Genomic DNA, 24,639 nt, shown 5'->3' on the forward strand with positions numbered 1-24,639 from the left:
TCAAGATTTTGGAACTTTACCTATTAGACAAAGTATATATCTCCTAAGTTATGAGCTTCTACCTAAGTTGGGCACCTCTACTAATTTTACCTATAAAGCTATATAATCTTACCTTATTAGACAAAGTCTATTACTTATTTACCTTATCAACTTCTCTTTCATTTTCTTATATCGTCATATGACTTTTGTGTTTGGGTTCTATTATGAATGTTAGGATTAAAAAACATATAAAATTGGTCTGGAGTAAATGTTCTCTTCTTAATGAAAGAAATAAGAGTCAATTTATGTATCTTGGATTCTTGGCCCCTCCAAGCTAAAGTTTCTCGCTCCGGCATAGTGTGGAGAAATTTTTTGGGGATTGCAGACTCTTTAGATGACAATGGTGATATTTTATAAAACTGGCTCAGAGGAATATTTTTCTCTTTCTGTCGCACCGACATGTGGCCCTTGACTTAGATTGGGTCTACTCTTTAATGTGGGATCTTTATTAATGAATCCAAGTTCAAACAAAGGAAGTTCAGAGAGGACTGTAAACACCAAACAGCAAGTGATATGCCCCCATCAATTGGTCAATAATTCCATATAAGTGCCAAAAAATTTCTGAATACCTCATGTTGCAAGTTGCAACTACTAGTAAACTTCCAGTCATAGAATAAATCGTGAATAAGCTAAAGGTTTTCTCATTGCCAGTGAAGAAAAATTCTATAACTTACATTAAGGTCTTTGATCGAATAAACAAAATTAAATAATGCAGATAAAAAAAGAGAGAAATATATGATTCCTCCCGCAGCATCGATAAATATGTCCTTTTGTAGACAAGAACGGACTTGTGGGAAAAATATTGTGCTTTGGAATACTCTATTGCTAAAGAAAATAGTATGCATGAAGTAAGGAACAAATTAAGAATGAGACACGTCAAACAGTTACGGGAATGATGTGATAGTTAGACTGATAGCTCAAATTTTGTGTTTATTAGCACAACTAGAAACTAGTGGAGGAGACCTAAGAGAACTCACCCTAAAAGCTTGTTGGGGGGAGGAAACTCAATTCTGTTATTAACCATTTACTCGTTGTGGACTTGTTGGGAAAAAAATTAAGCATGAATGGTAAATTCTACAAACACAATCATATTTAACGAGCATAATTGACCCGAGTGATGCCACGACCTTAATATGCAAATAAAAAAGTAATGGTTATTCATTTAGTCTAGATTTTTTTAAATTTGTGGATAAAATTGTTTTTCAGTGTTGTGTTGCTGATAAATTAGTATGAAAGAATGCAAAAATTTGATGGTTTAAGCTTCAGTTTAGAAATTTCTATTTTAATTTATGAGAAAAAAGATGTTGAGCATCTCGATAGTGATAACATTTTTGGGAGTTGTATTATACATGAATTAGTCAAAAAAGAAGAATAACGCTGTAACCATTTGGTTCAGAAATTTATTTTGTAATTTGTGAATTTAAGAGTCATACCGTTGATAAAAGGCAATAAGAAAAATGGTTTAAACATTTCATTTTAGAAATTTATTTTTAAATATTTTGGATAATTTTTTTTTGGGAGTCATACTTGTATGTGAAAGAAGCCAAAGAAATAATGGTTTAAACATTTTGGTTGGAATTTTTTTCTGCTAGTTAATAAAAATGTTTCTTTTTAGGAGTTGTACTGTAGATACCACACTATGTCTATATGTATATTCGTTTTTATATTAAAAGTTATATTTTTATATTTGTATTATGTTTTTTTAGACCCACTAAGCCAAAATGAAATTTATCGGGTCTCACTTCAGCCAATAGAGCTCATCAAGCTTATATTCATGTCGGGTTTCCGCTGAATACAAGATACCTAGCTGCTTCATTATTTTAATTTGAAAAGAGGATTGGGTTCCATTCTTGCTGAGCTCAAGGAGCAATTTTGTTGTTTATGTGTTTGGAAATGGGGAGAGAGACTAGTTAAAGAGCGAATCTTTTCTACTGGAAAATTTGACAAAACCTCTCTATGTTTGGGCGTTTCTCAGTTAAGCTCTTATATCTTAACTTTAAAATTTGATAAAACCCCCTGAAATTTTGGTGTTCTCAGAAAATTCCTTTAACTTTCAACATTTTTTAAAAGACTTCATAAAAGTGTGAACCACAATTTTCACCGACAAAATATCCCCGTGTGTAATTTTACCTACAGATGTGAAATTTGCGGTTAATGTTGTTAGACTTTTTCTTGAAAAATGTTGAAAGTGGAAGGTGGTTTTTTGAGAACCCCAAAACTTAAAGACGGTTTTGTGACATTTTGAAAGCTAAGGGGGGTTTTCTTAAATTCACCCTTATCTTCTTCTTCTTGGCTTATTTCACATTAGTACCACAAGTCTACAAATATTTTCACTTTAATATTTCAAAGTATCATTTTATCACTTTTGACACCCTAAATTTTAAATGCTATTTCACTTTGCATCCCAAAATATTTCTTTAACACTTTGTTACCCTAAAGTTTCAATTGTGTCAAACATGTTTCACTTTGTTACCCCATCCAGATTACATTAGATTTTCTATTAAATTTATATTAAGTCTTTAACATATGATAGATCCACTGTTTTAAAAAACCTCCGCCTAGTCCGCTTAGGCGTACGCCTAGGCCTAGACGGTACCTAGGCTGCCTAACTAGCGTCTAGCGTCTAGGCGGGATAGGCTGCCTAACTAGCGTCTAGCGTCTAGGCGGTATTTAGGCTGCCCATCTAGATTTTACAAGCGTTTAGGGGATCATTGTCTGCTTATGTAGATTGCATCCTATAGGCCTTGGTTGTAATTTTATGTGTTGTAGCCTACACGTCCTCCAAACTCCATTAACCTCCAAATATGAACACCTCCACTGCATCCTCCGATCTTCAGCAAAACCTCATCGACCACCGCTTAAATGAGGAAAAAAATCCGCCTAAACACCAGTCCGGCATCTAAGCTTTCTATAACATTGGCATTCACTATCAATTATTGTAATTAAAAATAAAAAAACATTTTAAGTTCTAGCCTTGTTAATTATTGTTTTGACTATTTAGTATCTAAGTATGCATGATTTATTATGGAACTAAGATTGCTATCTTTTTTTTAAAAAATTTGTATGAATTTAATACATATTTTTATCAATTATTATAATTAAATAATTTAAAAATAGTCAAAATGCCTAGGGGTCTAAGCGCTCGCTCAAACGCCTAGTCTACCTAGCGTCTTCTGTAACATTGGATATATCATACATTTGGATTTATGTTACCCACTTGCTAAGCACATTATGCAAATTTAATGGAAAACCTAATGGCATCTAGATGGGAGTATCAATGTGAAATGAGATTGAATCTTTGGGGTATCAACATGTTAAAAAAGATGTCGGGATATAAAAGTGAAGTGGAATTGAAATTTTGGGGTATCGAAGTGTTAAAAAAATTCCATGATATTAAAGTGAAAATGTGGGTAAACTTTAGGGGTATTAAAGTGAATAAATCTTTAATTTATTTTCCTTTTTTTATTTTATTTCAGCGTGAGCAATGGAGACAAAACATGTTTTTCACTACTTAAATTACTATTTATATTTGACTGTGTTGTCTTATCAACTGGTATCAATGCACTTGTTTGCATTTTTCTCTCCATAGCATGAAGGCATTGTTTTGACTATAGGTTTTCACTACAGGTTTACCGTTGTTTTAGTTACTATTTGCCCTCAGTTTTTTGTATACTTTACCATCTACTAAAGTTTTTGCAAGTTATAGTAGTTAGATACAGTCAATGTTATCGGTAACAAATAGCATCGCATAACGATGAGGCATCGCTAAGATTTTTTGGAGCTATTGTGGCAAAATAGCAGTAAAAAACGCAAAGTCAAACAGCAATCTAATTTAGATATGTATAAATATTCAAAAAAAGAAAAATTAAAAAAATCAAAGAAAAATCTAGATTATCTAAAAGTGCATATTTGATGATTTAAAGAGATCTTAAATATGAAATAGACATGAAACCGTCACATAGTACCGAAAACAACTTGAGGAGTCAAAGAGTCATCGTCTTCGAGAAGATGAGTTCAGCGATGAGAGGACTGCAATAAGAGGAGCTCACGGCAACGATGAGAGGACTGCAATAAGAGGAGCTCACAGCAAAAGGTGAGAGGAAGTGGTTAGGGAGGTATCAGAGGTTGTGGAAGGCGGCGTGAATATGCTAGAAATCACAAAAGGCGATGGGATGCAGTAGCGGCAAGTCGGCTTTAATTTTTAAAAAATAAGCCTCAAACCGCTTTTAAATAGCAATCAAAAAGCGAATTTTGCAGGCAATCACTCACTATTCATCACTATGACGCGCTATTGCCATGTTTACGAGAGAAAAGCACATATTCTGTATTATGTTATCGCTATTAGGCAATAGTGTAACGGGAAGAGACCGCTAACGCTATTAGCGCCGCTGTTGCGGTGATATTTCTCGCTATTTATAACAGTGGATCTAATGGAATTTTCAAACGCTTTTTTAGTAGATAGTATAATAATTCCTCTCTTAGTTTGTATTTTGGCATAGCATATAAAATTAGAAAGTAACATACCAGGTCGAGGTATAATCAGGTAATCAGAATGCACTAGAAAGTTAGACGTGCAATCATGCAAACACTCCAATAGGTTAGCTTGCTAGTGGCAATGAACCCACAAGAAGTCAGCCACCCACAATGCACGAAAAGGGTTCTCTATGCCTAAAACGAATGCACCAAATTGCCCAATAATTAATAAAAAAGACTGAGCAATAGTTGAGACAAAGGACTTTTCTTCTTGTTCTATTTATTTATTTATTTATTTATTTTGTCTTCCTACAACCTCTTAGCCATCCTATTTATAGGTTTGGAGAGGGAGTGTATGATAAATGAAGCAATTTAATACAATTATCGTTGATATTTCAAATAGCTCATAAACATGAGTCATGACTAATTAAAATCATGGTTATTGCTCAAACGTATGGTCATCAATCCATAACTTTTATTGTCTTATGTTGTGTAATCAACAACATGATCTTCATGGTTTCTTTCACATAGGTAAGTCCTTCAAAGGTAATAGCAATTGGTATTACCCCTTCCACAAATTGTGCAGTGGACTTATTAACAGTGTTTTAAATGTCGGTCGATATGTCGAAATTAGGGTTCGAACGACACGAATCGGGAAATTTTATGTCGTATGTCGTTTTTCAGGAGGAAATCGAATATGTCGGCGACATATCGGGCGACTTTTCAGCTTCGAAAAATCGACCGATATGATCTATTATCGGTTTAAAACGTTTTTCACTTATTGGGTTTGGGTTTAGGTTTGAAAACCCAAACTCATATGACATGTTCTGATGTTAAGGGTCTGTTTTTGAACCCGACAGACAGAAACGAACCCGTTCAAAAGAAAAAACAAAAAAAAACCTAAGGCTACGATTGGGAGCCCATCAGCCGCCTTCGTCTTTTTCGTCTTGTGTTCGTTCTCCTCACATCGCTGGCGTCTCCTCTCTGTCCTCCCTACGACATCGAAGTCCATCATCTCCGGCGTCGCCTTCTCCTCTCTTTCTTCCCTGCGCGAAGTCGAAGTTGCAGCTTTCCTCAGCTTCTTCAACCGTCAGGTATAAGTCCCTTTCTCATCATCTGACTCTCTTTCTTCTTCAGAACCTTTAGATTTAGAAGATTTTCACATCGTCTGGATTTTAGTGTTGATTTCATCTTGTTTATCTTATTCAATGTCTTAATTTATTGTTTCCCATTGTTTATACTATTTTTTGTTACATTACATTATATTATTATTCAAATAGCTCCATGCTTTTTGTTGCTGAAATTATTCATTTGTAGAATTCAATGTTTGGCAACATGTTTTGGACAGCATGCTGGGAAAACAAGACATCTGGCTGATTTCTCGTAATGATCCTTGTATATCATTTAATAATAATCCCCGGTTTCTCGTAATAATCCTTGTTTATCATCTAATGATATAAACATGTAATACTCAAAGAGTTTTTGCTTTCTTCTTCATGTGACAATCTGGTAGCAACTCTGTGGAGAATCACATAGGGGAGAAAATTCTAGTTTTATATGTTTGGGGGTGATGAGTCTTTACTTTTTATAGAATTTATACAGTATACTGAGTAAGAGGACTTTGCAGATTCAGTTTTTTATATGTTTAGTCTATAGAATTTATAAAATATGCTCCTTATATTGAATTTAGGAATGCTTACATTACATTTAGGACATGATATTATACATATGTGCACCACCCAATATGGCAATCCAATATTTAGTCCATGTCCCCTGATATATCCCCGATTCCGTTATCCGACATGGATTTTAACCGTCTGATATGAACTCGATATCCGTTTAAAACCTTGCTTATTAAGAGAATAACTCATCTTAAATGTTATTTTTTTATTTAAGAAAAAGATTGAAGTTTCTTATTATCCTTTATTTTACTCATAAATCATACAATAAAAATCATAAATTGATGACCATAAATTTTAGCAATACCATGGTTTTAACGTCATGTTTATGAGTCATTTTAAATGTTTTGTGATGGTAACTTTAGTAAATCGCCTCATTTATCATGGCTCCTCTCCAGATCTATAAAAAGGTTAGCATGAGAGGATGTAGGAAGACACAACAAAAAAGATAAAAAGCAAAAAAAAAGTCTCTCTTAATTTCTTTCATATGTTTCTCATAATCTTCTTGTTCTAGTTTATTGGGCAAATTGAAGCATCCGTTTGGGAGCCTAGAGAATTCATCGCTCGTGCACTATGGGTGGCCGACTTCTTTAGGGGACTTTGCTGCTAGCAAACAGACTAGTTGGAGTACCTCAATCTAGAAATAATACTTTTATTTATGCTGAACTTTTACTAAAAGAACCCCAACATACCACCACGGTTCTGCAGTTCCAATGCTTACGTGGCTAGCTAGGTTCAGACATGTAGAACTACTCATTCTCTTGCTTGGAATTACCACCTCTCTTCACTTTAATGTCAGAGTGAAAGAGAGGTGCCAATGTCCCATTAGCTCTTTTCTTTTGAATTAGTTCTTGAAGAAATGCCACATTACAATATCGAGAATTGTTGAGCTAAAGTTTATTGTTCTTTCTTGTTCGAGATAAGGGTTTGGGTGGGAGATCATGAGATTTTCACTCTAACCATTATCACTTTCTTCTCTCTCCGTCTCTAGTAAAGACGGAGGGAGCTCACGAGATTGTCTCACCTACGTCTAACCTCATCATCAATATCTCTCTTTCCTCTGATAGAGTTCAAATAAACAGTTTTTTTAAACCCACCATAAATTAAAATTATTCCATCATTCATTCACATCGTGTTAATTAAAGTTACAAGAGAATTTTTTTTATATTAGTCCCTTAGATCTTTAATTTTTTTGAAAATGCTACTTTTGACTAGAGGGGTTTATTTTAAAACAAGGGTTAATTTCACTTCAACCCCTGCACTTTGCTAGATTTTGCACACAATTCCCCTAAAATTTTTTATTCAAATTAACTTGTTTGATGTGTCTCACACATTCCTCCCTGAACTTTGAAAATTTCTCAACTGACCCCTGACATCATTTCAGTTAATGAAGAAGTGAAGAAAATATCCTTTTTAAAAAGTGAACAGGTTGCTCTTATTGTTTGGAAAGAATAATTTTAAATAAATCAATGGGCATTCATCCTTTTCTGTCACATGTTTGGCACCTCAGCTATCAAAGGTGATAGTGATACTTTTGGAGAGTTAAGAGGAAGGGGTTAAGTGGAATAAACAAAGTTCAAAAGGGAAGTTATGTGCAAAACCCCCAGATCAGGGAGGTTAAGTGAAATTTCATTGCTTGAGGGACTACTATTGAATCAACCTATAAGAATTAGAAGGCCTAATAGCAATTTCAATGATTTAAAACACTAATATTCAAAATATTAAAATTAAGAGACTATTGCCGAAAAGATCCAAAAAGATTTGATTTCTGTCTACATATTATCCTTATGGGTTCATATCCTCTCCACTACTAAAAAGTAGAAAATGCACTACTACTTTTAATTACAACAATTACTTGTTTGAAACGATACTTGTAATTTTTTCTTTTTGAGTGTCAAATAGAAATGAATATAATTCATGAGGATATGATAAGTATTGTATTTGGAATGAATCACAATCCTCTACAACACTGCATAAAAGAAAAAATAATGTCAATTATACGTTAATAGTTTCTCTACTACTTTCTGATAGTAGAGAGTAGTGGCAGAGCCACATTGACGATAGTGTGGGCAAACGCAAATGCTGCCTGCATATGCCTATGACATGTATAATATTTATTATTGAGACTTATCTTACTATTTGCCCCCACTTGATATTTTAGACACATGACTATTGTATAATATTCATTATAGATCACATGTAGATTTACATAAAAAAAATTTATTATTCATGCTTACTTTCTTCCAACAATGCTATTGTTTATGCCTAACTTTAACTAAAATGAACCCTAACATACCACCACGCTTTCACGATCCTAGTGCCCACATGGCTGGCTTTGCAATAGTCTAGTCCCAGTCAAACAACATAATCCCGGTGTCACCCTATTGACTCTGCATTATTAAGTCTACATTGTTCGCTTGCAACTGGGAAGATGGGATTGACTCTAGGATAACTCATCTTTAAAAGCTAGCAGATAGAGGAACTCAAGCATTTTAAAAGCCACACTTGATTTCTCATTTAGTCAATGTAGGACTAAACATTACCCTAAAAACCAGACTTTGATATCTTTGATCAGTGATAGGCTGCATCTTTTCACATTTAATCTATATATACTTTTTTTCCTTTTGAAATATATGGAAATTTCAGTTTGCCGTGAATTTTCATCCTGAGATCAGAATACTTACTCTAAGAGGAAAAAATGGGCAAAAAAAATTTTTCGGTCGCAACAGAAGTTTATAAGCAACTCAAAATTTCTCTCAAATCTGAACCAACTAAGGTATTGGCCTTAAATATTCAGAAGATTTACAGTTCACACAGAATCGAGGATAAGATCAAACAAAAAAACAACAATCAATTCAACTTAGAGAATGAAATTGATATATAGAAACCCACCTTAATTTTCTGCAGAAAATATCAAAAAAGATCATGAAAATTCAGAGGGAGGGAGGGAGGGAGGGAGGACTGACCTTGGAAGGGCGATCGAGGATCACTGCGTACGATTCAGGATCTGAAACAGAGATCCCCACAATTTGCGATAACAAGTAATTGGGCTAAATAGATCTAGAATTATGAGAAATTTGAGGGAACTTGGACTGGGATTTTTGGGGACTGCTACAGTCATGCTAATACTGTGGAGAAATTTGGGGATGGCTGGGTCTTCATACGATGATGGTGTGACATTTTAACGGAGCTCTTTAGGTTCACTGACATGTGGGACCCTTTGACTTGAAAAATGGGTCTGATCCTCTTATGTGGGTTTGTTTTGAATGGATCAGGTTCCCACCGATGTTACACACAGAGGAGACCGATTCAAGGGTATTGTTTAAGGGGGTTGCAAAGAGCCCACTGAACATTTTTAGTATAAACCCTTCCATGGGTGCCTCACAAAACCGTCTCTGATGTTTGAAATTTTTATAATGCACTCTTGACATTAAGCTAGATAAGAAAGTAAGGAATCAGTTGAATATAATGTACGGCTGAACGTAAAAGATATATAATTAAAATTAAGCATATGGTTTATATCACGTTTTTATTTGGACATGCAAATGAGAGATTCGGACTGATTAAGGTAGTATGAAAAATAATAATAATGGTACTCATGAAAGAGTCCGCTAGCCAAATGAACTTATCTTAAGATGCGAAAACCTGTCACTTAACCCCTAAGTTTGATGTTATTTATATTGCACATATAATGTTGTTCACTAGTCTCGATCCTATGGAAACCTCACACAACCTAGGTAGTGCTAATGAGACCAACATAGAACAGTGATCAATCGCCTAGTCTTGTCATATAGAACTATATACATGGACATGGAGGTACTTCCATAGCCTAAGGACACGTCTCGTACACCCGTCTATTTGTACAATGATTAAAGTGTAATTCCAATTATTAATCGCACTATTAACCTGTAACGAGAACTTTACATCTCATTCACAAAACTACAAGTGATATCCATTTGAAAAAAGTGACTAGTGCTAGAATTGGATGACAAAACATTGTAGCGGTTAGCGTAAGGGTCATGCAAGACTACTAATACACTACCAATATGTCAAAGCATAAGCATGCTATAAAATAAACAAATGGTATCACGCACCTAAATTGCAGCGACAATTATAAATACGGCTGCGCGATAGCAGCGATTTATGTACAAGACAAATAGCACAAGTCAAGCATGACTACATATCACATATCTTTTCTCAAAATATATATACCTGCTGATGAGAGCAAACTATGTATACCTAATTTGCACGTACAACTTGAACTCTCACCGTTACAAGCATTTTATAAAACAAAACACATTGTTAACTATACATAACACTAAAGGAGAGGATTTTCCATATAAACGCCTCCTAGCAAGGCGCCACAACTAAAAGTTTAGTTTATAAACATAGCTACACCAGATCTAAAATTCTTTTTGAAAATGACGATGTGAGCTAGGGCTTAGTGAAATCATTTCCAACTAGAGTTTCTAGATATTTAACAAAATAATAATAATTCCCAAAAAATAAATTATGAGTTTGCATCAGAAATTCCAAAATAGTAAAATATGGTTCAAGACAGCGTATTATTGCTACCTTCAGAAAGAATGTAACATTTTAGATTTCTTTCTTATGTGGAAACTAAATATACTATAATACATTCTAGAATCAAACCCTTTTGGAAATCAAGGTAAATACTATGAAAGAAAACAGACTATGTAATGTAAGAATCACCTACTAAGGCTATGAATATTATAGCCCAGTAGCATAGGAATGCGTAAAATGCATCATAGAATTGATAACTCTCAAGAATCGAACGCACCTAACACTGTCATAGCTTGCCGGCCAAATCAGAATTGTCCAAAAGAACCATAACAGAATTCAGAAGGGCCAAATAAGGTTCATTCACCATACGACAGGCAAAGACAAAACATTCCATAGTGGACTTTCTGAGGGTTTGAAAATAGCAAGAATCATTTGTCATATCAGAAACACATCACTTATCAAAATTGCTAAACATTTTTTAACCAAGTGAACGAGTGTACAACTCATCACCTTAGTTAAAATAGTTTACGAATTTCACTTTTCTCTATTTTATTAGATACTAAGTGATAAAAAATCTTTGAATCCATTAAACTATTGAAACACATACACAATATTTCTTCTCTTCAAAAGCTTTCAAATAAAGCATTTTTCAGAATTTATTGAGATCGCATGGAACTAAAACCATTTATCACATATGAAATTAAATTTACTTTGAATATCTTATACGAGATCAAAAATCATATTATAGGTATAGGCCAAAATAGAAAAGCTCGAATTACCTTTCATCTTACATATGTGACAATTAAGAGAGTAATTATCTTTTTCGAGTACAAGACCATTAAGATATATAATACTCATTAAATTTATACTATAAAAATGCTAGTGACAAATGGACTCACCGCTAGTGGATACAACTTCCTCAAAATATTGCTCCTCTTGATATCAACTAGATCCTATAATATAAAGATATAAGACTAATATTTATTCAAGACAAGCATATATTATAGGCTAATCATTTCATAATCTAGAGCCAATCGGATTCAAATATAATCAAATAATAATTAAAATCTATAAATAGGGTACATATAGGTTGTTTGCTAATTTTAGCAATTTATCATAATTATATAACATTATTCTAATAATTATGGACATATTAACAATTTTAAACAGTTTTAGGTGTTTCAAACAATTATCCAACCTATTTTTTACTAAATTCGGATCTATTGGGCCTGTTGGCAGTTAACAGAGCAACTGGGGTCTACATAAGAATGAAAATTCCTTTTACCTTTTGAACCTATTTACAAACTCAGAACTTTCAGGGGTCCTAAATTTTTTTTATTATTTTATCTTAGTTTTTCTTTTCTCTCTCTATCTCTTCTTCTTCATCCGATCCCCTTTTCTTCTTTTTCTTCCACTTTTTTATTTCACAGTAACAAACTGAGCTTCCCTCCAACTCCTTCCAAGCTCGTGGGAGTCATGATGAGAGAGGAGATCTACCGACGACTACAAGTGGCCACCAGTGAGGCCCATGCCGGAACTTGGGTTTATTCTCTCTCTCTCTCTCTCTCTCTCTCTCTCTCTCTCTCTCTTCTTCTTCTTCTTCTTCTTCTTCTCACCCTTCAAATCTCAGATAAGAAACTCAATTTACCATTCCTCAATTCTCAATGTGCAAACTGGTCTAAGATTATTGTTGATTCCCCATCAATTCATCAAATAATTAAAGGAAAAATGAAAGAAGAATGGGTGAACACATTCTCAATGAAAGAAGAATGGGTGAACACATTCTCATCGAGAACACTAACTCTTCCTTTCACTTCCTTCTTCACTTCTCCATCACTTTCTCACCTCTCTGCTACTTTTACTGTTTCACACAATAAACATTCTCAACTGTCCAAGGACAGTAAGGATGAGTGTTTTTTTTATTGTGAAGATAAAATAATTTTATACATTGCTACATCCTCTTACTAATAGAGGGGGGGGCAAGATGTGTCTCTGGCCTCTACCGGCTCTAATCAAGTTTGAGCATATCACTTTCAATTCATCTACAAAGGCCAGCAAAGCTTGTGGATGAGTTTGGGAGAAAATTCTCAAAAAAGAAGAAAAATCCTACGTTAATGTAGGCAATTCTAGGCACTGATCACTCTCACACTGATCCTTCAGCCATCCATAGTCGACCATCAAAGAAGTGTAGACTCCCTAAACCAAAAACAAAACAAAACACCCCCACCAACAATAAAAAAAATCCTTCAACCACGCATCACTGAAAATTATAAAAGGGTGGGAATACTATGGGGACCTGTTCATATCCCCTTACACCCACACCACCAAAAAAAACCTGAGGAATCCACTATTAAAGCATAAAACTATAACAGAAAAGAAAAGAAAAAAAGGGATAAAACCAGTCATTTCATCAACACATAAAATTTCCAATCTAAAACAAGAATAATAAATACTAAAACAAACACAACAAATTCAAAGTAGGAACTAATAACAATAAAAGAAATAAGAGCATTACAAGTTTTTGTTCTACAAAATAGAATCAAGTGGCGGAAATTGACCACTAAAATCCAACAAGTAGATATGTTTCACCTTTACAATTGCAAAAACACGGTAGCAACTTAAACTTTAAACCTGATGGTACTCAGCGGCCAGCAAGTGATGCTAGATATACTGAGGTAATTTAGAATATTCATGAAATTTTTAGTTTAGGAATATGGCCATGTGTAAATGCTTCACCTTTACGATTGCAGAAACATGGTGGCAACTTAAACTTTATACCTGATGGTACTCAGCCTCCAGCAACTGATGCTAGATATATTGAGGTAATTTAGACTTTTCATGAAATTCTTAGTTCAGGAATATGTACGTGTTATATCTAATTCCAGATAGTATAATAAACTGTCCTTATAATGAACCTGAGAATCAAAGCTAGCTGCAATTACCATATATATAAATTCACATTGGAAAGTTCAAGCCAAATTTGCCACAAGCTTAAAATACATGTAAGATTATTGTCATGTTAATTTTTGCAATGTTCAGAAGATATACCTCCCAAGTAGATTATAATAAAGGGTCAAATAGTTTGATAGAGCTGGCAACAACCTTTTCATTATGTTCAAAATGCGCAGCTCGTTGTCTCCTTTAATCTTCGACAATATCAACAGATGTTGCTGCTAATGCATATTACCATATATCTTGTACAAGGTCTAGCAGAGTTTGATAGAGCTGGATCTGAGCTTTTGCAGCATATCCCTTTCCTTTCTTATGTGATATTGTAAAGTAAACTTCACAAGGAATTACCGAGATATCTATGCTAAATTATTGGAATGCATGCTGATAAAACAATCTGTTATCTTTATCATTGGACTGCATATTTTGGACAGATTGATGTAAAACATAACTATGAAATTTCAAAAACATTTGTCACATGATACCATTGGTCTAACTCCTAAATAACGTGAATTTTATCCCACATAACATAAAACCCAGAAACTACAAAATAAGATACTATGTAGCCTGAAACGATCATACTAAGAGAGCCTAAGGATAAACTTAAGGCTATCTTTAAATGCTTTTACACCCTTCATACAATCCTATCAATCGAAAATTAAATATGAATCTAGCACTAACACTATCTTAACCAAATGAAAATCAACCTATCACTTGAATTTTCACCCCCAAAAACATATCAATAGAACCTAAATTTTAAGTATAATCAAGTTCCCAGAAACTGTTACATCAGTAAGATAAAAAGAAAAAAGGTTGTACCTCTGAGATGAGAAAAGCTCTCCCTATTCGAATTAGCTAAGATTCCATCAAAATCATCAAACCCTAATGCATGTTCATAATAAAATCGTCAAAAATCAGAAACAATTGGTTAAAATAATGTTTAGATTACATGAACCACCATCAGTGGAGATCACATCGAGAGTACTAGCTCTGATCTACGGTTTTGCCGCGAAGATCACGATCTAAACCCTAGATCAGATCTAGTGTTTCGACTGTAGCGGAGAGGGGGGAGAAGGGGGAGAGGCCGGTGGGGAGAGAGAGAGAGAGAGAGAGAGAGAGAGAGAGAGAGGGCCGGTGGGGAGAGAGAGAGAGAGAGAGAGAGAGAGAGAGAGAGAGAGAGAGATTTTACCTGAAACGGGACTTGAAACGAGAGAGAGAGCGAGCTGAGAGAAACGGGGCTTGAAACGAGAGAGAGAGAGAGAGGAAGAATAGTCGGATCGCGATTTGATAAATGACAATGGGAAGGGTGGATTTGAAATCCGGCTTTCAAATTCCTCACTCTTAAATGAACTACTATAGTGTACGTGCAATGTACATGACATACTTATTTTATATTTTATATTTTTTCTTGGGTAAGATGTGGCTTGAAGGAAAAAAGATAAAGAATTATTTATAGAAAATTATTAAAAAGAAGTTTTGAGTGTTTTAGTACGTACATTTACAAATAAAATAAGTATCAATGAATAAGGATAAATAATTTTTTGACTCATTCGTTGTTATTGGCTTCTTAGGTTGAGCATGATATACGTGTAGAACTAATCGATATTGAGAACAAAAGTAATGATAATTGTTGTAGTAATATATTATGTAAATAGATTATATATGTGATGCAAAGCAAAATATGTAGATTTTGTAGTAGTTTATACATACATAGTAACACATAGAAAATGTCTATTTCACTTTAAAAAAATTGTTCATCACAACCTGAACTATGGGTATAAGCATATAAATAGTATTTGATTTTGGACATACATAGGTGTAACAGTTGTTTCTAGACATGCATCAATATAATTATATGACAAAACTTACAATAGTTCTTCCCAATATTATATATTTACATATTCTAAAACCCCAACACACCAAATTTGGGGTGAACCCGTCGTCGTTTGACTCTCTGTCGAGCCATGTAAAAAGTTCTATTCATTCGAAACCGTTAAAATTGATACAAGTGGATGAAAGGTCAAACCATGACGGGTTCACCCCAAATTTGGTGTGTTGGGGTTTTAAAATATGTAGATCAAGTTCAACGGAGTGGATCATCCACAATGTAGCTCAATCAAGTGATCATCAATGACTAAGAAATTTAGTGGACGTCCACTTAAGTTGACATAAGTTTTTCTCTATATATATATATATATTATATATATTATATATATTATATATATATATATTACTATATATATATATAGTATAATATATATATATATTATATATATATATATATATATATATATATTATATATTATATATATATATATATATATATAATAACTAAACACCAGAAATATCATGACTTGAAACATGATAAACATTCAATTGGCAGTGGTAAATTAAAGAGAGAAACTATAGTTACACAGCTAAATAGTTAGGGTTATCTAGATATTAGTCCTAAAATTTTCAGTAGTTATATATTAGTCCCTCAAAACTTTATAATTACTCACAAGTTCATCCTGTCCTAAGGGTTCTTACAAAGGAATGATAGAAGTTTCACGGTCAAAAAATAATGTAATTGATTTTCTCTTAGTATGAGGGATGAAATCATGTTATCATACATACGGTCCAAAATAAAAGGGAAAATTTTTTTTTCCAAAAAGATTCAATTTGGGCTATTAGAAAAAAACCTCTGCTTTAACTACAAAAATGTGGATACCTGAATGTTGCTCCCCTTCTCATCCATATCATTTGATTAGCCAAACCAGAACACTTTTTTCTATAGTTTCTCGGGGTCGGGGTAGTTTTAGATGAATAGTTTAATTATCACTATTTATTTTAAAGATGCAAATTCACTAAATTTGAGGGTATATATGAAAGAAAAACTTTTTAAAATTTCAGCTACGACCTATTTGTTGTAATAACAAAGTAATTTAAAAAGGACACATAAGCAAAGAAGTCCTTGACATCATCATTCTAGAGCTTGAAACACACATAGCCAGAATTTCATCGCCTAGTATAATAGGTAACTGAGAGAACTTTTCTTAAACATCAAATAACATCATGGATCAATTAAATCAAAATTTTCAGTTTATATAATAAAACATACCTTTGTTTTGGTTCTTAATTCCTAATTCATAATTCCAACAAGCTCTTGATCTTGCAGGGCCCCTTATTGGCTTTCGTATACTCTGACGTTGAGGTTGTTTGCTATCTGTAATAAATTAAAAAATGAAAAATATTTCTTTTTTTAACAATCAACCCAAATTGTTTTTTAGAAGGTCTAATTTTAACCTGGTTATAAAGGTACCCCTTCTGTTCAATTGTGATCATTCGCTAGCTTCTCCATTATCATTCGTAAGCTCGTTGACAACTGATCTTGTGATTTTGGTTGCAAATTTGTAACCTAGGATAAATTCAAAGGTGAAGTTGTAAGTGTGACGCCCCTGGGTTCACACAAGGCTGCAGTCCAAAGTGAAACCAAGAATGTCAAACCTGCCTTGCACCTCACCGTGCAATAACATGTTTCACCATCACAATTAACATCTATCTAGCAGAGTCAACAATAGGTGTAGGTACAAAAGCAAGTAAAAGATAGTGCAAGAAATAACTGATGAAGTGATAGTGATCACATAAATATCTCATCATCCAACATACAGAAATACATAGCCAATGTCTGAATAGATAACTGGAATACTCAACAAGTCCCAAATACAAATATCTGACAAGAGGAAATAAGGCACACAGCCTTTACAACTTCTAGAATAAGACTCTCAAATACCTAAATAAAAGTCTACTATGGAACGCCAATAGACAATATAACTAAGTAAACAGCTGAAGCTAAAATGCCTCGCCATCAACCTGCGGCTCTCCGGGCTCCTGGCTCGTTACCTGAAAGGGGGAGGGACAACGAGCGCCAAAGCGCTAGCGAGCAACATCACAACCAACCCCAAGGGAACAGGGCTCGTTGTATAAGAAAATACAGATAATACATAATAGATCTAAAATTATTGATCTTACTAAAGAGGATTTTTGGTATTTAGAAATTTACAACACGAGTATAGGTACGTCGAGCGAAATAATCCAAACAAGGAAACCCTCATGTATATACCTTGTATCTCAAATTGTAAATCCCTAAACACCAAACCCGAGGTTCTAGTACAGGAACAATAATAAAAGAAATACAACTAATCTCAGAGCATAAATACAGTGCCATGTCATAGCCTACACGAGTATCATGTCATTACTTGTATGCATATCATGTCATAATCTACATAAGTGTCATGTCATAAACTCCTGTGAGAAAGTCATATACAGGGTTAAGAAATATGTCCGATACAGGAACTAGATACTGTGGTTTCCAAACACATGGAATAAGTGGCAAATGTCCAACACGAGGACAGAAATGGATTATAGTCCAACACGAGGACTTCTATGGATTATAGTCCAACACGAGGACTGTGTAACAGTGAAAAGTATATGCGGACTGATATACATATTCTAAACTCACACGCGTCTCGGTGTACATATCTAAACTTGTGTCAAAAGTCAACCCACATGTACAGATAAATCATTAGCATAGTGAACTAGTGTCAGGTCATCGAGGCGACCCCAAAAAAACAACTCAAATAGATCAAAAATCTGTAAAACATCTCATCAGTCGACTGATGTGTCGACTGATGATGTCAGTAGACTCATATGTCGACCGATAAGCTCAGGCAGCACAGCCTCAGCTCACCAGTCGACAGATCTGTCGACTGCGGAGCTGAGAAAAACCAAATCAACCCATCAGTCGACTGATCAGTTGACTGATGACTGAGATTTCAGCCCGTCGGTCGACTGATCAGTCGACCGATTGACTATAGAAACTCTGCACAGGTTGCTATTCACCCAAAAATTTCTCTAAACTCCTCCCCATCTATCCCAAGCATGAAAATGCTGATTTTATCATATATGTACCAAACTGAAATAAAGGATCTACATGTAAACATTTATCAAAAACCTTAAACACATAAAAACATGTTTGAAAATGTTTTGAAATCAATAAATCATGAATTAACTCTTGTCAAACGTTTCAGATCTAGATCCCTTTAATAAAACATTGTTGGTCTTTTTATAAACTGAGATGCTCAACACCTCACCTCTTATACCATAAAGATTTATTCTTTATACTAAAAATACGTTTTTTTTGGCTAAATCAAAACTCATTAAACTCAATAAATTCGTGTAAAACAAAAGGGGCAGAGTTGGGCGAGATGTTACTCGCCTCTGGGTGATGAACAACTCCAGGATCTGAGAGAGAGAGAGGATCCCCTTTGCTGCAATGTGAAGGTTTCGACAAAAATCCTCCAAGTTCTCCCCCAAATCACCAAGAACAAAACTAGGGTTTAAGATAGGGGAGAGGGGGCTAGGGTTTTCTCAGTTCTGAAGATGAGGGGGGTGATTTCGGGTGAAGGGGAATATATACGAACAGTTAAACCCGACCCAAACCCGAACCAAATCAAAACAGACCCGAAACCTGAAAAACTGGAAATCAGCGTATCAATAGACTGATGTGTCGACTGATACAGTCAGTCGACTGATGTGTCGACTGATCTGGAAAAATTTAGTTTTTTTGTGCATGTTTTACTAATTTGCAAAACCAACGCACAAAACTCTACACCCAAACTCTCATATCATCTCAAATAACTTATTATCATGTATATCAATGACCTCAAGCTATTTATCATAAAAGAATTATTTATTTACTAATAATTCACATACATTCATATAACAAAAAATTACGGGGTTCTACAGTAAGTTTTTATGCGAGATTTGATATCTGTTGATTATGAGAGATAAGGAAATTGTGAAGAATGAGAAGTTGCAAGTGATTTGCATTCGAGTGGCTCGAGCTTCATTAGCAAGTGACCCCAAACGGATGCTGGGAAATGGCTCAGCTGTCGTTGCTCAAAATCAAGCTAAACAAACATTGTGAGAGTCACCTGTAATCCCAAGCACTCACCATGATCAAACTGATTTTAATTGAGAGAGAAGATGCAACTCCACTTTTGGAATTCCAAGCACTCTCCATTTTAATAGATTTTAATTAAGAAAGCGTAAACGCCATGTCTCCACCTTTAAAATTATTAACTCCCCATAATTTAATTAGCTGATTTTAATTAAGAGAGAAAGCCATAAATCAATCTTTGGAATTTAAAGCAAGCAATTTGGTTTAATACATAACAAATATTATGAGAGTCACTTGTAATCCCAAGCACTCACTATGATCAAACTGATTTTAATTGAGAGAGAAAGATGCAACTCCACCTTTGGAATTCCAAGCACTCTTCATTTTAATAGAGTTTAATTGAAAAAACATAAACGTCATGTCTCCACCTTTAAAATTAATTAACTCTCCTTACTTTAATTAGCTTATTTTAATTGAGAGAAAGTCATAACTCAATCTTTGGAATTCAGAGCAAGCAATTTGGTTTAATACATTACCCTCTATATTTTAGTGCACATAATAAAGTTCTACAAGATGTTACATAATTGATTTGAAGGGGGTATGGTTTTGTGTAATTATGACATTTGATGATTTAATTAATTAAATTGGGTTGCATATTAATTATGGTGATTTGAGTGAATTTTGAAGGATATTTTGGGAAATCAAAAGTTTTGACACTCATATTCTCTTTTATAAGTAGTATAGATATAGATATAGAAGTATAGATTATATAATATATAACAATAACAAATTGATATATCAAAATAATTAAATATATTATTATTTAAAAATAATATGTAATAATTATAATATAATATAACACATTAAGTACAATATATTATTCTAATACATCATACAATATTATATTGTATTATATTTAATATTATAATACTATAATAATGTAAAATAAATATTATAACATTTTTATTTATAATATATTTTAGTATAGTTAACATATAAAAGATTAATAAGATGTTTAATATTAATGTTGTAACGGGTCAAGCTAGTGTTGACAAAAAACAATATAAAGAAAACACTATGGTATCCAAACGAAGCCTAAGTTATCGACCAGTCATAAGGCTGACATTGCAACATATTAAAAAGGTAAAATTCACAAAACAACCATCGACTTTGGCCTATTTTGAGCTGAGCCCCCAAACTTATAATAATGTCTCTTAACCCCCTCCCCCCCCCCCCCCCCCCCCTTTTTCAAAATACGCCTTACATGAAAAGGTTGGGGATTTATGAAATTTACTAAACCGAAACTGAGAAAGTGGTGTTTATGTGGTTAGGGAGATGTTGAAAAAAGTTAAGAGTTTATGGGATTTTTGTGAAAACCCCAAAAGTTAGTAGGTGAGGTGAGGTGGGTTAAACCAAAATGAGCCGACGTTGGGAATTTGTGAAATTTACATCATAAAAGTACTAATGTGACTGACTTTTCTGTAAACTTCATTCAATCCTTAATATAATAATATTCTGTAATTGTAAAATTAAAAAGAATAAATAATCAAGATTGTAGAAATAACTCGGATCAAACCCACATATACCTTCTATTAGCATCGGAGAAAAAAATTTCATCTTCAAGAACTTAAAACGACTCATTTCTTTACATAATTCTTAAACCTAGCAACAACTTCAAAAAATTTATCGAAACAAAAGAATAAATCATGAAGATTTTGTAAATAATCCAAATAAATTATATGATAGAATAATAATTTAAATATAATTCATACCTTCTGTCATTTTTTAACAAAAAGGTGCAATGTTATACCTCAATAAAGTATCAATGGGAACGTAAGGTCGGGTATTCACCAATTCAAGAATATTAATCATGATTTTGAGAATTTCACATTTCCGGCCATTTGAGTAACAACAATCACAATGATCCCCAAAGTCGTTTATCACCCCTCGCAGTATACACTGGCGCAAGCTGGAGAAAAAACGCAGTTATCATCATAAATTTAAATAAAAAAAGATTAAAATTTAAAAATCAAAGATGACCCTCGAAACAATTCATTGACGCAAATTGGAAAAATAGAACACAATTCTCATTATAATCATAAATCATAAACTTAAAAGAAGAAAAAAAATTTAAATTATGTGATAGAATCATCAAATGTAAGTTAAAATGTTGGGAGCTATATTTGAAAGAGTAAATAAGGTTTAAATGCAAGAATAGAAAAATAAAAGTGAAGTTGAAAGGTTTAAAGTTATATTTGGAAGAGTAAATGGCAGGGTTATGTGAATTTAACCTTAAATGAGAGTTTAATGTGCATAGAAAAAATTAATTAAAGAGATTCTTGAAGGTTTGAAGTTATACTTGAAAGAGTAAATTATTTACTAATACTAATAATTTAATAAACAAAGATTACAGAAAAAGAGGGAAATAGGGGAAAAAGATAAAAATATAGGATAAAATTAGAATTAAGAAATTTGTAAATGGCAAAATGGGTATGCAAAAGTCTTGGCCTAAATTAGAACCCAAACTAGAAATTTGGATTTCAAATACCCTTAATTTTAAATCCAGAGTCCAAATCATAGTTTTCAAGCACAGCCTGGAGAAATTTGGGAATGACTGGGTCTTCATACGATGATGGTGACATTTTAGCGGGGCTCTTTAGGTTCACTAACATGTGTGACCCATTGATTTGAAAAATGGGTCTGACCCTCTTGTGTTGGTTTGTTTTAAATGGATCAGGTTTCCAACGATGTTACGCGCAGAGGAGACTGATTCAAGGGCATTGTTTAAGGGGTTGTAGAGAGCCCACTGAACAGTTTTAGTATAAACCCTTCCATGGGTGCCTCACAAAACCGTCTCTAATGTTTGAACTTTTTATAATGCACTCCTGACATCTATTCCTCTATGCAAATGGGAGAACTCAATATTCACTATTCATACTACAGTAAATATCACAGTAGCATTTACTGTAGCAAACATGAAATTGAGCACTGTAGATTTTTTCGAAAAATATTATTGTAGCACACAGGAGTATTGTAGAAGAGGTGAGATATTGTAGCAATTCAAAAAATTACTGTAACAGTTAAAACCGGGATTACTGTAGTGGGGAAAAAAAATATGTCGTGCTTTGCACGGTGTTCACACTAGTTAAGCAAGATAAGAAAGCAAGGAATTAGTTGAATATGATGTACGGCTGAACATAAAAGATATATAATTAAAATTAAGCATATGGTGTATATCACGTTTTTATTTGGACATGCAAATGAGAGATTCAAACTGATTAAGGTGGTATGAAAAATAATAATAAGGGTACTCATGAAAGAGTCCGCTAGCCAATGAACTTATCTTAAGATGCGACAACGGACAACCTGTCACTTAACCCCTAAGCTCGATGTTATTTATATTGCACGTATAATGTTGTTCACTATTCTAGATCCTATGGAAACCTGATAATCACATTTTGATTATAATTTTATACCCTCATTATCTATTTTATATGAATAAATATACCATTAATAATTGTTTTTATCTTTAATTACAGGTTAATCAAAAATAAAGCCCAACAACCATATCTCTCAACAAAGCTCATGAATTAATTGAAGAACACAAGCAAGAGCCATAAAGCCCAAGCATAAAGCCAATGAAAGAAGGAAAATGTGGCCATCAATTGGAAAGATATGCGCATCGATGACGGCATCTATGCTAATAATTCTGTTACGAATCTAAGACTGAAATTCAAGGGTTTTGGATAAGAATTTGTTCCAAGGGCTCATATTCATTGATGTTTTACTATAAATAAGGGTAGAGAGTGAGGCGTTGAGGGTGTGAACAATTTTGTATCTCCATTTGGAGAGGAGAGTTACTCTTAATTGAGAAGACCTTCTAAATTTATAATTTTTTGTTAAAATTAATAAAATAATTTTTTTCACCACTTCATATTTTTTTCCTCTTTGTTAGATGATGAAGATGAAGATCAATTTGGAGGTTTGTTTTTTTTTCTCTTTTATTTCTTTTCTTATTGCTTAGTAGTTTAGATTTACATTAATGTCTTGTAGTGTAGATTTACTTTCATGCTTTTATTTCTTACATTTAATTTTTACAATTTATTGTGTAGTTTAGTTATTACAATTTATTTTGTAGTTTAGATTTTTTTTCTTACACTATTCACCTTGAGGCTAGAACCCTCTTGGGATTAGTTTTTATTTTGTTTAATTTTTATTTTCTTTGATTCACTTTGAGGCTAGAACCCTCTAGGGAATTGCTTTTTTTTAGATGTGGAATTAATTCTTATTGGAACTCTAAAAATTGCATGAAACTACCTTTATTTCTCTTATGATTTGTTAATCATTCTCTTATGCTTAAATTATTCATGCTTAGGATATTCAACTAAAGAACTAATTGGTAGAAGGAATTCTAGAATTACTATCTAGCTATTATTCTTTTCATGAGCAATAATTTTACTTGGATGATAATTTGATAGGTTATACTTCCCTTGAGTGGTTTGATAATGTATACTTAATAAATCTAAAGTAGAATGAGAAAAAGAGAATGATTCATATCTCATAAGTAAGATTAGCTAGTGGATTCAATTATAGATTCTTCATATCTTTAATTAAATCCTCCATATTAACTTTCCTGAATTTTCTTTTCATTCTTGATTTTTCTCTTATTTGTTTCTTGCTTTTATTCATTTTTCTTTCTTTCATTGTTGATTATGTTGGCCTTTTTGTTTTGATGATGTTTTAATAAACAATTTACAACTAATATTGTTTATCTAGTGTTTGTGTTTTCTTATTTATTCTAGACAAATAATGTGTTGGAGGATGGATGGAATCGAGTTTCAACGATTATATCCAATGGAAGTTGGCGGAATATCGGTATGAAACCTTACAATTCAAGTTGAAGATCCAAGTTCAAGCTTCATCCACAAATGTACCAAGTTGAGCTACATCGAAGATCAATATAGCTTGGGTAATTTAGTTTAAGTTTTATATTATGTGTATTAGTACTTTAAGCTCAATCATATACACACATAC

At 33.3% G+C, this 24,639-nt stretch overlaps 1 protein-coding gene across 5 annotated transcripts in view; it reads right to left on the reverse strand.

Annotated features, from left to right (window-relative positions):
• LOC109851231 (probable apyrase 7) overlaps nucleotides 1–14,987 on the reverse strand; it is a 20,386-nt gene extending 5,399 nt beyond the window's left edge. For all 5 annotated transcript variants that reach the window (XM_020421268.1, XM_020421270.1, XM_020421267.1 and 2 more), the window contains exons 1-2: nucleotides 14,854–14,987; nucleotides 14,484–14,546 (exon numbers count right to left, since the gene is read on the reverse strand). The gene's annotated coding sequence lies outside the window, so the exon portion shown is untranslated. The remainder of the gene's footprint in view (nucleotides 1–14,483; nucleotides 14,547–14,853) is intronic.

Source organism: Asparagus officinalis, chromosome 8, assembly GCF_001876935.1.
Source record: "Asparagus officinalis chromosome 8, Aspof.V1, whole genome shotgun sequence".
Taxonomy (NCBI): Eukaryota; Viridiplantae; Streptophyta; class Magnoliopsida; order Asparagales; family Asparagaceae; genus Asparagus; species Asparagus officinalis.